Genomic DNA, 14,621 nt, shown 5'->3' on the forward strand with positions numbered 1-14,621 from the left:
GCTTAGTGCTTGGAAGATATGACTGGTATCTTCCAACTTTGTATGGTTGACTATTTTTTTGCTTGGATCCCACCATTTGTTATCCAACACGTATTCCCATCCCTACAGGAAATGTTAAACACCATTGATAGTAAATCATTCAGTAAATTATATTAACCATTACGTAAATCATAGTAATATCAGGTACTAAATCATATTAAGCATTGCTTAATCATAGTTAATAAAGGACAGTAAATCAGATGTTAAATTAGACAGTAAATCACTCAATCAGACAGTAATTGGTTTAACATTTTCAATTAACAGTAAATCAGATGGTAAATAAGACCGTAAATCAAATAGTAAATCATATTAACAATTTTTACGGTTAATCTAAAACAAAATTGATCATAGTTAATAAAGGACAGTAAATCAGATGGTAAATAAGACCGTAAATCAAATAGTAAATCAGATTAACAATTTTTATGGTTAATCTAACACAAAATTGATCCAAAATGACGTCTAGGGTTTCAGATATGCTCAGATTTGGCGACGAACTGACAATAATATTTACTAACCTATTTACTTTGTCGGCGCTGGAAATGTAGAGATTGAAGGTTGAGTTACTCACCATTTTTTCTTCGTCGGCTCGGAAGTGGAGAGATCGACGAATTCGAAATCGCCCGAGGGATTGAAGGTTCAGTGTTCGCGCGAATGAGGGGAAAAGAAAGTCTGTTTGGCTGAGAGTTTGAGTTTCGAATGAGGGTATCGATTTGTGTTTGGCGGTGTATTGGAATTTGAATCAAGGGTAGTATTGGAATATTATAATGTTTGGTTGTGAATTGGGCTAGTCACTTAAATTTTATGATAGTTGGGCTAGAATTTTAATAGTGGTGGTCAATTTGGGCTAGATACCTAGCCGGCCCTATATATAATTTATATATATATAATATTTATATTTTGTAATCTAAAGAGTATATTAATTTAAAAAAAAACCCTAAAACATACATAAAAGAAAAACTTCAAAAACTACCACATAAATAAATCATTCACTACTACTTTATAAAAAAAAAATACCAACGTCGCTCAAACACAAAATTTTTGCTTTTTAATAAAGCTTAAAATTTGGGATTTCACATGCCGCAACCCATCCGCCCCGCTCCATCCCCGCCTCTCTGCCACCGCCGCAGCCGCCGGAATCATCATCGGCCTCGACAACTACCTCTGGCGCAGCATGCTGCACCGAACGCTGTAGAAATATTGGATTCTACAATGCTTATGGCTAAGCGTTGTAGAAACTGGGTGTTTCTACAACGCTTATGGCTAAGCGTAGTAAAATTTAGTATATTTCAGAGTTTCCACATTGCTTAGACTATCTGTTGTAGAATCCTGCAACAGGTGTTTTTTACCGCGACGATAAATTTCTACAATGGGTAGTCAAAACGTTGTAGGATAATGGACCTCGTCGCGGCGAGGTATCCTACAATGGTTCAATCACTACTACAAATATAGTTTTCTGGTGCGGGTGACTTTTGGGTGCGACTTTTCGCACCTAAAAGTCGCAGCAAAAAAGACTTTCGGGTGCGAAAAGTCGCACCCAAAAGTTCATTAAAACCTTTGTCGCACCTAAAAATCAAGGTTGACTTTTGAAAGTTGCACCCAAAAGTCCAAATGTTTTAAACGGTCTTCCCTAAAGGAGCATGAGTCATATATTCTGCAGAACGACGTTCTTGCGCTATTTGGCATTGGGTGTATTGGGATCTACCTTTCTATTGATTCCTACAGATTGGATCAAAAACAATTCTTGAATGAGTTTTTTTTTTCAAAAATATTTTTAATAAGACTAATTGACTGACCGGAAACTATGGACGGTGAGCTCAGGCGCGCGACAATGAGGAGCAGAGGAGATATAGTGAGCTGGAGAGAGAGAATGTATGAGAGAGAGAGAGTAGGATAGAGAGAGAATGAGAGAAGACTTACCGGCCGGAGAGGCTGTCGGACCGTCGAGCCCCCTTTTTGTATAAATTTTGACCGGTCCAAAACATTGGGTGCCACAAAGTCGCACCCAAATTCTAGGTTTGCTTATAAAAAAAACTTAGCAGTCTGATCCGTTTCTTTCTCTTTCACGCTATCACTCTCTTGATGTCTCTGCTCCTCTTTGCCACCTGAGCTCGCCGGTCCGACAGCCTCTCCGACCGGTAAGTCTTCTCTCATTCTCTCTCTATCCTACTCTCTCTCTCTCTCATACATTCTCTCTCTCCAGCTCACTATATCTCCTCTGCTCCTCATTGCCGCGCGCCTGAGCTCACCGTCCAGTCGGAGCTTCAAATCCCATTAGCTGGTCACCTTAGCTCCGCCCCGGTCCGACAGCCACCCCGGTAAGTCCTCCTCTCAATCTTTCTCTCTAAATCTCTCTGTCTCTCTCTTCAGCTCACTTTCTCTCTCACTTCGTGTACACGTGTTGCTTTTTAATTCTTGGAAAAAAAATTGACGTTTTCTGTGCGTTTCCTCTCTATCCCTCTATCTGAGCTTACCAGAATTTGTTATCACCATTTTCTATGCGTTTTCTTTTTTATTAATGCAATTTGAACGATTTTGTATCAATCTCCATTTTATACATATATATTATGCAGTTTATAACAGTGAATGTTTTGGTTGATTTGAGAAATCAATCTATTTTGGGTGCGAAAAGTCGCACCCAAAAGCATACCCACCATATTTGAGTGCGACTTTGTCGCACCCAAAAGTCAAGGTGAATAACTTTTGGATGCGAAAAGTCGCACCCAAAGGCGTACCCGCCAAATTTGTTGCGACTTTTTCGCACCAAAAGGTGAATGCAAATGACTTTTGGGTGCGAAAAGTCGTACCCAAAAGCTTACTCGCCAAATTTGGGTGCGACTTTTTCGCACCCAAAAATACTTTCCCACTATTTTCAACATGCTTTCAGTCATAATTGGGTGCGAATATGGGTGCGAAATGTCGCATCTAAAAGTCGCACCCGAAAGTTATGACTTTTGGGTGCGACTTTTCGCACCCAAGACCTTTAGGTGCGGACTTTCGGGTGCGGAAAAGTCGCACCTAAAGTCGCACCTAAAGGTGTTTTTGGGTGCAAAAAATGTCTTTTGGGTGCGAAAAAATTCGCACCCAAAAGTCTTTTTTGTACTAGTGAATATCTGTTGCAGAAGCTCTTCACCGTGGCGAAAATTATACGTCGTCGCGACGACATTTTGTAAAAAAAAATAAACTTCTCGCCACGGTGACCAGCTTCTACAACGGTTAATTTATTCATTGTAGAATACCTTGCCGTGGCGGAAATTATGTGTCGCCGCGGCGGAGAGTTTTAAAGTATTTGAAAATTGCACAATGAATTCATACCGTTGTAGAAGCTTATACAACGCTGGATTCTACAACGCTCGACAAGCGTTGCAGAATCATTCTACAACTGTTTTTAAGCATTGTAGAATCCTAATTTTGTAGTAGTGATTGTACTAAACTATTTGATCTTATATAAATTTTAAACAACAGAGATTATTTAAATCGATTCATCGTAAAACTTTACATTATGAAGCTAATTAACATAATGTTGTAAAACTTTAATAACAACAAAAACTTGAGTTTGTAAAACCAATAACCAAGAAAACTCGTAATCTATTTTCCATCAATTAACAAAGTAATCATATATTTGTGAAACAAAGCGTTAATATTTAATTTAATGATAATAAATAAGTACGTTAAACTTAATAACTTAGCATAGGAATGCTTTCTTGATCTTTATTAGGAAGTTCTTATTACAATTATTATTTTACCTTATTATATATATATATATATATATATATATATTACAATTATTATTTTACCTTATTATATATATATATATATATATATATATATAAATAATGATCGGAATTATTTATCATAACACCGAACAGTCATAAAGCACCGAACACGAGTTGTTTGAGGTGTAAATATGTGGAGAACGACTAAGAACCTAAGTTAAGATCCGAATACCGACTGATAGAGCAGAAAATATTGGGGAAGTACTCGGTATGATAAAGATTAGTCAGATTCAAACTTACAATGGCCACGTAAGTACTTATAACCTCTCTGATAGCCAACGCCCTGTTATCAAAGCAGTTATCACACACTATAAGAATGATTAGTTTAAAAACCTTTCAAGTAGTTATCACACACTTGAACTGATCAACCCACGTCCAAGTATGACCACTGTAAAAAGCAGAGGACCCAATAGGAAAACTACACACCTACACTGCACAACTTTTTCATCTTTAAACATGTTAACATCTAATCAAAGTTATATTTTCATATATATTAGTAATTAATCTATATGAAATAATCTAAAAATATTACTAATTACACATAACTAACCTTTTTCGAGGCGACGACGAGGCGGCGAGCTAGACGCGAGGCCGGGGCTGGGCCAAGAGAGGGCCGGGGGCTATTTGGGCGGCAGCGGGTGGGCCGAGGGCGGGCCGGGGGCAGTTTGGGCGACAGCGGGTCGGGGAAGAATTGGGCTGCAGGGGGCCGGGGGAGGGTCGGGAGCTGTTTGGGCGGACCGGGGCTGAGCCGATGGGGTCACGAGGCTGAGCCGAGGGATGGTCACGGGCGGACCGGGGCTGAGACGAGGGTGTCATGGACGGCGGGGTGACTGGGGCTGAGCCGAAGGGGTCACGGGCGGCGGGGGAGGACCGGGCTGAGCCGAGGGGGTCACGGGCGGACCGGGGCTGAGCCGAAGGGGTCACGGACGGCGGGGTGACCGGGGCTGAGCCGAGGGTGTCACTGACGGCGGGGTGACCGGGGCTGAGCCGAAGGGGTCACGGGCAGCGGGGACGGACCTGCAGGTCGGAGAAAGAAAAATGTGAGATTGAAAGAGAGAGGGGAGAAAGAGAGAGAGAGAGAGAGAGAGAGAGAGAGAGAGAGAGAGCGAGAGAGAGAGAGAGAGAGAGAGAGAGAGAGAGACGTACCTTGGAGGAGGACGGCGAGGTACACGGCGGAGAGGACGCACGTCGCCGGAGATAGGCCGAGTGGAGCGTCGAAGAGAGATAGAGTGAGACAGAGAGAGGGAGTTCGGGCGAGGAAGAAGGACGCTTGGTATTTAAAATACCCTAAAACTATTGGGTGCGACAATGTCGCACCTAATACTCATATTCGGTGCGACATGTCGCACCTAATGTCGCACCGACTATGAAATTACAAAACCAAAAATATTCGGGGGAAATTTTCTGACCGTTTTAAATTTTAAACCCATTAGGTGCGACATATGTCGCACCTGATGATATTGGGTGCGACAAATGTCGCACCTAATACTTTTCGGTGCAACAGTTTTATATCCGGTGCGACAATGTCGCACCGAATACCACTAAACATCAGCCAAATTTTTAGTCATTTGGAGGACTATCTGGTGCGACATGTCGCACCTAATATGTGCTTAGGTGCGACATGTCGCACCTAATACCTATCCGCACCAGAAATGTGAATTTGTAGTAGTGTAGTGCTTGTATAGATATTCTTATATATAAGAACAACCCAGTCTTTACATTCGTTATAATACCGAGTATGTTCGGCATATACGTGTAACCGCCGAGACAATTGTTATATCTATTTCTGACATGAACAGTTTACTGCTAGAAAGAGGGGATTCAATGTTGAATTTTGATGGCGAGTTTTTCGGCAACACCGAGACCTGGAGCGGAAGGAAATCCTAAGAGTGGAGATCACGACCAGATCGAGCACCACAACATGGCTCTACCGGTGACTGCTGAAGAAATTGCAAAAATACTCCAACAATCGAGTCTTCCAGAATTGTTCAGACATATGCAAGAGCATCTGTTGCAATTGAAAAAGAAGAACAAAGAATTGGAGGAGCAAATAAAGGTCAAACATGTCACGGTGTGTAGCACAATTGTGACACCGTATAAAGATACTCTTATAAAAGGTCGGGGAAAGAAATCGATGGTGCTGAAGATAGGTCTAAGAAGGCAAGGAAACACGCAAGAGATAGATATGAGAAGGAATAATCGACGAAGACACTTATAGTTTTGATCGTCTTGATAATCAGAGATTCGATGATAGATATCAACGCTCTGAGTAAGACCATTGCCTAAGAAGGTTAAATTAAAAAGTACTCGGGCGCCCACACTAGAATAGGGCACCGCAGAAGCAGAAAGCATCACCCAGACTAACTTCCAAAGGCTTGAATGCTGAACTGAAGAGGTGGCAATGACCAGAGAAATGTTATTTTGTGCTGAGGAGATTCCGCTTCGTTGTTCACCTCGAAGGTATTAGAGCACCTTCCACATCACGGGTTCAAAATTCCGAGCATCCCTCCCAAGTAATGTGCCAAGCATCTTCCATCACTTTATTAGTTACCGCTAAGAAGTGGTATCAAAAGCTGAGACCGAATTCAATCGGTTCATGGAAACAAATGTGCAATATCTTCATAGAACAGTTTGTGGGTTCCCGAGCATGAAGAACACCGAAAGAAAGGGTGCTGGCAATCCAACAAAGGCTTGATGAATCTTTATAGGATTACATCAACCGCTATGACAAGCCGTTCTAGTAGACGATCTGAATGAAGATTTTCAGATTGTCCGGAATCACGTCAGGGCTGCGTACCTATAAATACATCAATGAATTTCAGACGATCTTAGGTGGTCACTATAGAAGACTGGCCCCAGGGACTACAAAGAATTCCTCCTGAAAGCTCATAAATACATGAACATCGAGGAAGCAAAACTTGCGGCAGAAGTGATCGAAAAGAATAGAAGCCGATCGGAAGACGATCGCATAGATCATCACTCCAACCGGCGTCATCATGATCAGCACCACAATAATCGGTGTAAAGAAGATCGGCACCCACTTAAGAAGAATCGATCAGATCAGATGCCGAGCAAGCTGTTTGCTAGCCATTACGACAAATACATCAACGCCGAGGAAGTAAAACTTACGGAAAAAGTGATCAAAAGCCTAGAAGCCGATCTGAAGACGATCACAAATATCATCCCATTACAATAGAGATATCTGAAGTTTTCGCGCTCATCGAGAACTGGGAAAATTTATCTAAATTTCCCAAAATATAAAAGGATATCACCAAGAGGGATCGCACCAAGTATTGCGCATTCCACCATGATATTGGGCACAAAGCCACCAATTACTGCAACTTGAAAAAAGAAGTCGAGGCTTCAATATGAAGAGAAAAGCTACGAAAATACCAAGAAGATGAGAATGACTGATGGGATGAAGATGATAAGCTTGAGAAGGCCTACAATGAAATAACTTTCATAGCAAAAGGTCTGCACCTCGGCGGAGAAACACGTAGAGCACATAAGAATTGCATTTGGGAAGCTAAATCCTCTCCTCTTATGGTAATGTTCTAATAGAAAACCGACCAAACAAAGTGCTAACTAAGGAGTTGGAAGAAATAATCTTCTCAGAGGCTGATGGAAGATGTGCTCACTTCCCTCACAAAGATATGATAATAGTCAAAGCTACAATCGAGAACCATATGGTCGGAAGGGTTCTAATTGATAATAAAGCTCGGTGGACATCTTGTATGGGGATACATTCGGGAAAATGGATCTGAAAATAAATTCTCTCATGCCATCTCTCACGCAATTGTATGGATTCAGATGAGATTCTATCATGCCGAGTGGAATTATATCTTTGCCCTTGACGATAGGCGAGCATCCGATGACGAAAACTGTCAACACCAAATGGGTGGTCATTACTGTGTCTTCGGCATTCAATGTCGTAATCAGTATACCTACTCTACAAGAACTAGTCGCGTTTATATATCAGTGAAATATCTTTGAGTCAAATTGTAAAGTATAAACTTTTGAATCACTCGACTTGTAAATTCAAGTTTAATAAACGAGCTTCCGTTGTTACAATTAAATTCTTGAGTGAATTATGATCCTATTTGTTTATCGAATTAATTTAAAATATTTTAAGATAATGAAAAATCTCGGAATATATAAAGGATTTATCGAGTTCGTCTCGAATAATAAATTATTTTTCGAAGAAATATTTCGAAAATTAATTTCATAAATAAATTCTCGAGAACAAGAATTATTTATGAGAAACCTTAAATATATTTAAATTAATCGAGAACGAACGAGAAAATTATCGGTTTAATTTAATTAGATAATTATGTGATGAAGGACTTAGTTGTAACAAATTTCAGGACCCATTTGAAGGGAATTTATAAAGAAGGGATGCGTTGTAATTCTCGAAGATATGCTAATTGGTCTCATCTCTTGCCTTATCTTCCTCCACTCACTCTATGGCTCGTTAAGGAATCATCTTCTTCACTGACTTCTCTCTTGGCCGACCAAAGGAACCACCAAACCAAGAAAAAAACTGAGAAAAAGGAAAAGAGAGAGAAGACAGAGAGAGGCCGGAAGAAAGAAGGAGAAAACGAGAGGGTGAGTGACCGAGAGTGTGAACGGGAGAGATAAGGAAAAGGGAAGCTTTGAGCGTGGCCAAGCGGAAGAAGAAGAAGGAAAAGAGAAAGAAGAGGAATAGGTGGCGGTGGAGAAGATAAACGGCCGGAAAATTGGTAAGTCCTCTTCTTCGTTCTCCTCGTTCTTCTCTGAGCATTCTAATAGCCATCTCTTTGTTTTTCTCTTTGGTCCCGTCGGAATTGGAGCGGCCGTGTGCGTGTGTATGTGCTCGTCTAGTTCTTGTCATGTTTGAGTTGCGGGTGACGAGGGAGAGGAGCTGGTAAACGTCGCTGGGTTCTTTTCTGCAGTTAGGTAAGATTCGAAATTTGTTCATCTCAAATCTGAAACTTAGGGTTCCAGTTGACAAATCAAATTTGTGGATTTCATAATTCCGAATCTGAATGGGTTAGTTGTGAAGGTTGAACGTGTTCTGGCTGAATATGTGAAAGTGTTGATGTGTATGAGGTGGTATGTCTCTTGTTCTTGATTTTTTGACGAATTTGGTTTTTGAAATGTGACTTGGCCATGTGTTTTTGGGTTGGAAATTCTGAATTTGTGGTGTTGTTGTTGCTGAAGATCTGAAATCGTTGTTAATGTTGTTGTGACTTTGAGTTCAGAAATTTGTGGTTCAATAAGGATTCGATGATGACTCAGAATTATTTTGTGACATGTTGGCTCGTTGATGGTTTAGCTGAGTTTTGTTGATTTGGTTTTTGTGAATTGTTGGCTGATTTGGTGTGTTGATCGTGTTGGTCTCGGTCGGACTTGAGTTGAATCTCTCGTTTGTTCAAAACTCGGTCAAATGGTACTGAAACCTAAACCGAATCTGAGCATTATGTTACGTTTGTCTTGATTTGAGAATTGGTTTGTTTTGGTTAGTTCGGTTTCGATTTTGATTTGGAAATTGTTAGGTTGTTTGAGAATTATGGTTCATCTTTTTGGTCGAAGTGTCGGGAATCTCTCATGTCTCAACGAGAGACCAAGAATTTGGATTTTACGATTCGAGTCTGAGTTTGGTATTATTGTTTTGATTCGATGCTCGTTTTTAAATTTCGCAGCTTATTCATAGATCGAGTCGGGACGACAAGAACCATTGTAATCGAAAGCATCGAAGCCGGAAAATAAAGTGTTCAAAAAAGAGTAGATCCCGGTCTAACTCGTGAATGTCGTTAATCGCTCTATAGCATTTAGTACTCTTGAATTAGATCGTAGATCTAATTATTTGGATTCAATTTTTAAATAATTGTGAATTATTTATATTAAAGATGTTCGAGAATTTAATTTCGGTTAATTATTTTTGGAATTCTTGGTTTGTATAATTTTGGATTAATTTTTTTATTTATTTAAGACTCGTTAAAAATAATTTTTTGGATTTTATTTTGTACTATTTCATCGGTACGAAAACGTCGGGTCTTAAATAAGATTAATTTCGGAAAGAACGGAAAAGTTATATATTTTATTCTAGAACCCCAAACTGACCCGCAACAAATTGCGACAACGAACCTTAATCTCTTCAATATTTCTGAATAGAATAACTAAGACGCTTCAGGACGTGCCAAGAGTCTCGAGAAGCGCGTGAAGCGAGGCAACTACAAAAGTCAACAAGTTTGCCGATGATCAATTCCGGGTAAGTGCGGAGACCTAAGGCAACTACTTACCAAGGGAATAACCTTGTTTACGTTCATTTTACGTGTTAGTAAACAAGAGTAGGTGAAAGCCTTAAAAACGAATAATCTCAAAGACTAAGGCTTCGGTCGCTTTTCTTGAACCCTGTGTACTCTGAGTGCTGTAGAGTACCCAAACAATAATGAACTGTTGTCGATGGTATCTACACGTCATTGACTTGTATCGAGCACCATACCGATTCGGATGGCGCTGAGTACTCAAACGGAGGCCCACTGAAGTTGCTTCTCAAAACGCGTGCTCATTATCGGCTGAAGACCTTAGCGAAGACTCACCGAGTGTCCCTTGTTGCATTGGGATTGCTTCATAAAACGCGAGCCCATTGCAGACCGGAGACTCAAGCGGAGGCCCACTGATTGCCTCGTGCCGCAGTGTGATGGTAATCGCGAATCGAGAGCTCATTATTGGAAAAGCTTGGCACACGCCAATGTCACAATGAAGACGGTACCACTAGTAGATCCCAGACAAGTGATAAAACTCTTAGGCCGCCAGACGACTGGTGCTCAAAGTCTAAGACTGGTCTCTTGTCGTTCCGAAGATTATAGCAGGGGATGTGTGTAGCCTTGCGGACGACAAATACTAGTTGAGTATGCACGCATTACTCATGCTCTAGAACTTGTTAGATTTGTATATTGCATTCTTATGTGCTTGTTTGCACGTCACATGATATCACATGGCATTATTTACTTTTCTTTCCTAAGTTAGACTCTCACTTGCTAAGTCAATTGACTCATAGTTTTATGACCATTGGTAATGTAGAGAAGGGCAAGGCATTATATAATAGTTTCGTGTTGAACACATTCCGTAATCTACGCTCCTAAACTATCTCATATATATATATATATATATATATATATATATACACTTAAAGTCAGGAGCTAGTATGTATATAAGATTTGTTATAAGACTCAATGTTTGAATTGAGAAAAATGAAATATTCTCCGGGATTTTCTTATAACCACTTTTGATACTTATGTATTATCGAACTTAAATTATGTTTAATATGAGTATTTATGGTTATTATGTTTATTATGTATATGCTTGATATTATATATTGATATGGTGATTATATGATATGTGACATTGACCGACGTCGCGGCTCGTGTATGTATATAAGAGTCGTTATAAGACTCAAAGTTCGAATTGAGAAAAACGAAAAATTCTCCGGGATTTTCATATAACCACTTTTGATACTTATGTATTATCGTACTTAAATTATGTTTAATATAAGTATGTATATGCTTGATATTATATATTTTTATACAGTGATTTTATGATATGTGATGTTGACCGACGTTGCGTCTCGTAGGCCAGCGGGCGCTCGCGGGTCGTGACAGGTTTTGTGGTATCGGAGAGGTTTATCCTTTTCTATAGACTTGATATATGCATTACCGGTACGTATTGTGGTGTCATGTTGAGCTTCGTGTTGCCATGTCTATTGACAGGAAGCGGATAGTTAGTCAGCAGCGATATGAATACCCTCTTCGTTTTTCCTTGACGGGTTATGGTTTTTCTTTTTGAAACCCGTCCGACTAAGCCTCGGATAAGGCTAGTTTCTTTTGGGAGTCTGTAGATATGTGCATGAAGCATTAGCTGCCATGTGATGTGTAGATGGTAGTTATTGTTAGGAATTCTTGCCCACGAGAGATAATGAAAACATTATAAATGAATACTAAATAGAATAATGGTTTATTTTATTAGCATCATATTATTAATGGTTGAGCTCTGGATATCAGAATCAATAGCAACTATCATCCGTAGCCTCCGTATTAAACTGAGTCTGGGCACCTGAGTTCGGGCGGTGAGTTCAAACATGGTCGATGACTGATACATGCCTGAATAGTTGTATTTAAAGTCATATATGTGGAACACTAGTGAAGGTTGATCACGACGTGCGAGCATTCTGCACTTGTGGTAAGCGCACGACCCGGACAGACTTTGGTTGTAGAGTGTCGTTTAAGTACCGTTACGACACAGTAACCGGGATCGCTATGTTGGTCACAGTGAGACTTGATCTAAATCCTGAAGTGATCATGGACACTGGATCATGTTACCGCGCTCTTTGACTCTTTCGCTAAAAGGCTACTATCATGCTAATAAAAGCTTATGTCTTGGGAGTTTTGGAGCATGATTCGAGTGGAAAGTGGTTGACGGATACGGAATCCAACCTTCCTGAAAGGTCAATGTTCACTCACCTAAGGGTTGATTCCAGAACCGATAGATTGCTGGCACTTCCAAAGTATGTACGTTCGGAAGAATCTTTCGCTAGGGAAGGAACAATGCTTAGGGTATATATGTATCAAGAAATGTATAACAGATTAATTGACCTTTCTCGATACGAGTTGAACCTGGAGGATCTTGATCGCGTACTGACTAGATCATTGGAAACTCGTCACGATGAGTAAATATAATTCTAGTATAAAAGAGAGTTCAGTCTTGGCGTACCTAGGTGGAGTCTGACCAAGATTAGACAACTCGACGTGGAAAAGAGAAAAGACTTTTTTCGTCTTTTCATCGGATTTGTTAAGCTTCTATTACTAGGTCAATAGTCATCGATTCGGCTTCGATAAGACGAATAAAGAACCTCTAATAATAATGTGTTTCATTATTATAGATCTTACAAGCTGTAATAGTGATTGAAAGCATTAAATTCAGAAAACGGGTATTTTGCTAAATTAATAAAGTATTTACAGTAGAATTGTTTATTTATTGTTTGATCAAGTAAATAATCAATTGATCCATTAATTATTTATTGTTTGATCAAGTAAATAATTAATCAATTACTTATTTGTTTATTGTTGGACCAGGTAAATAAATAATTAATAAGGTTTTAAGCAATTAGGCCTTGCACTAAAGGATGTGGACAATTTTTTAGGGTATTGGGCACATGGATTGCGTCACTCCTCCTTGGCCGTGTGTAAATTTTGTCCATGTCATACTGGTAGTTACCAATATTTTCTCTTTAGTAGTTTAAATAATGGAGAGAAAAAATATTTAAAAGGAAATAAAATATTGTCATTTATTCTCTCTCATGAATATTTAGAGAGAATAATATTTAAAAGAAAATAAGATATTGTCCTTTATTCTCTCTCATGAATGTTAGGAGAGAATAATATTTAAAAGGAAATAAGATATTGTCATTTCACTACTACATAAACTACATTAGAAGACATGAAATTTAAGACGTTCTTTAAATTGCACGTCTTCAATAGTCAAAATTCTCAAATAGCGTTGCAAGTCGTATAAAAAACGACTCCAACAAATTTTTAAAGTCGTGAGAACAATGACTTAAGAATGTGTTTATAAAATATTTTAAGTCAATTTAAAAATGACTTCAAATACTTATATGTTTTTTAGTCGTTTAAACTTTGACACTAAATAATATTTTAAGCCTTTTTAAAAATGACTTCATAGATCATATCTTTAATTTAAGTCATTTTATGAATGTCCTAAAATATCTCTTGAAGATATTTTATAAATGTCTTGAAAATAATATTTTCTTAGTGTGTTTATAGAGGTCATAAAATATATAAATAATTAAGATATATGAAGTCTTTTTTTATGATGACTTTATAACATTTTTATAACATCCGTCTTGACAAAATAATTACCTAATTTTTACATTTTTTTTTTCTATTTAAGAAAACTCATTTTTAAGCATAAATTATAATTGCTAATTATTTAAATAAAAATAAAACGGTTGATATTCAAAAGAACCGTAAATTAGTGCTATTCCGCTTCAAGTTGAAAGTGAAACCGTCAAACTTGTTTCCATTTATTTATCTTCTTTCCTAGTTGGAGAGGCTTCCAAGCCAAAAATTCCGGAAGAGACTTCTATGGTACGGGAAGAGAGGAGTAGGAAACCCTAGCTTTACAAAAACTTAATTTAAGCCTCCAATCACATACCCGGAGATCGGCCACTATCGCATTTGGCTGCCTCCTTACCCATCGAAACGGATGAAAAGAGAAAGTGTAGTACGGTCGAGCTTGCTGCCGTCGTGGTAGAAAGGACTCCGTCCCCTGTCCTCTCCCCATATTTTTGCGAAAAGGTGAGAAGGGAGAGCAGGTCGCAGTCGTTTTTACATTGGATTCATCTCTCTAACCATAGTTTTTTTTTTCCCTCTAATTGTTGATTTTAATGGAAGATCGTGCATTTTTACCTTCTAAATCATGTTTGCATTTTTCTATCCTTGATCTGTGGGGTATTTTGAATGTTAGCATTTCCTCAGATAAGAATCGGTTACTATATTGTTCATGAAGCGACCCAGATGCTCGACCAAATTCCCTAGAGAAAGTTTTTAATTTGGACAAGCACAAACTCGAGGACTGGCAGGATGAGCGATAACGACGATGTCGCTTGGTTTTCAGAGGGGTTGGTTCAATGTAATTGGTTGTGTCGATCATGAAAGTTATATTCTCTATCTATGCACTCTGATAACACTCATATAATTCATTCCCTTAAATCTAATATTTGGATTATTTTCTATAATTTTGTATGAAAAT

At 38.9% G+C, this 14,621-nt stretch overlaps 1 long non-coding RNA gene across 1 annotated transcript; it reads left to right on the forward strand.

Annotated features, from left to right (window-relative positions):
• The first annotated feature begins 8,229 nt into the window (after window positions 1-8,229).
• Window positions 8,230-9,812, forward strand: LOC149404216 (uncharacterized). The gene is made up of 2 exons (XR_016293964.1): window positions 8,230-8,747; window positions 9,494-9,812. It is a non-coding gene; the product is annotated as an uncharacterized LOC149404216 (long non-coding RNA).
• Window positions 9,813-14,621: the final 4,809 nt, after the last annotated feature.

This window comes from Urtica dioica, chromosome 2 (genome assembly GCF_054948205.1).
Source record: "Urtica dioica subsp. dioica isolate 48M chromosome 2, U.dioica_male_clone48M_v1_H2, whole genome shotgun sequence".
In the NCBI taxonomy this organism is placed as follows: Eukaryota; Viridiplantae; Streptophyta; class Magnoliopsida; order Rosales; family Urticaceae; genus Urtica; species Urtica dioica.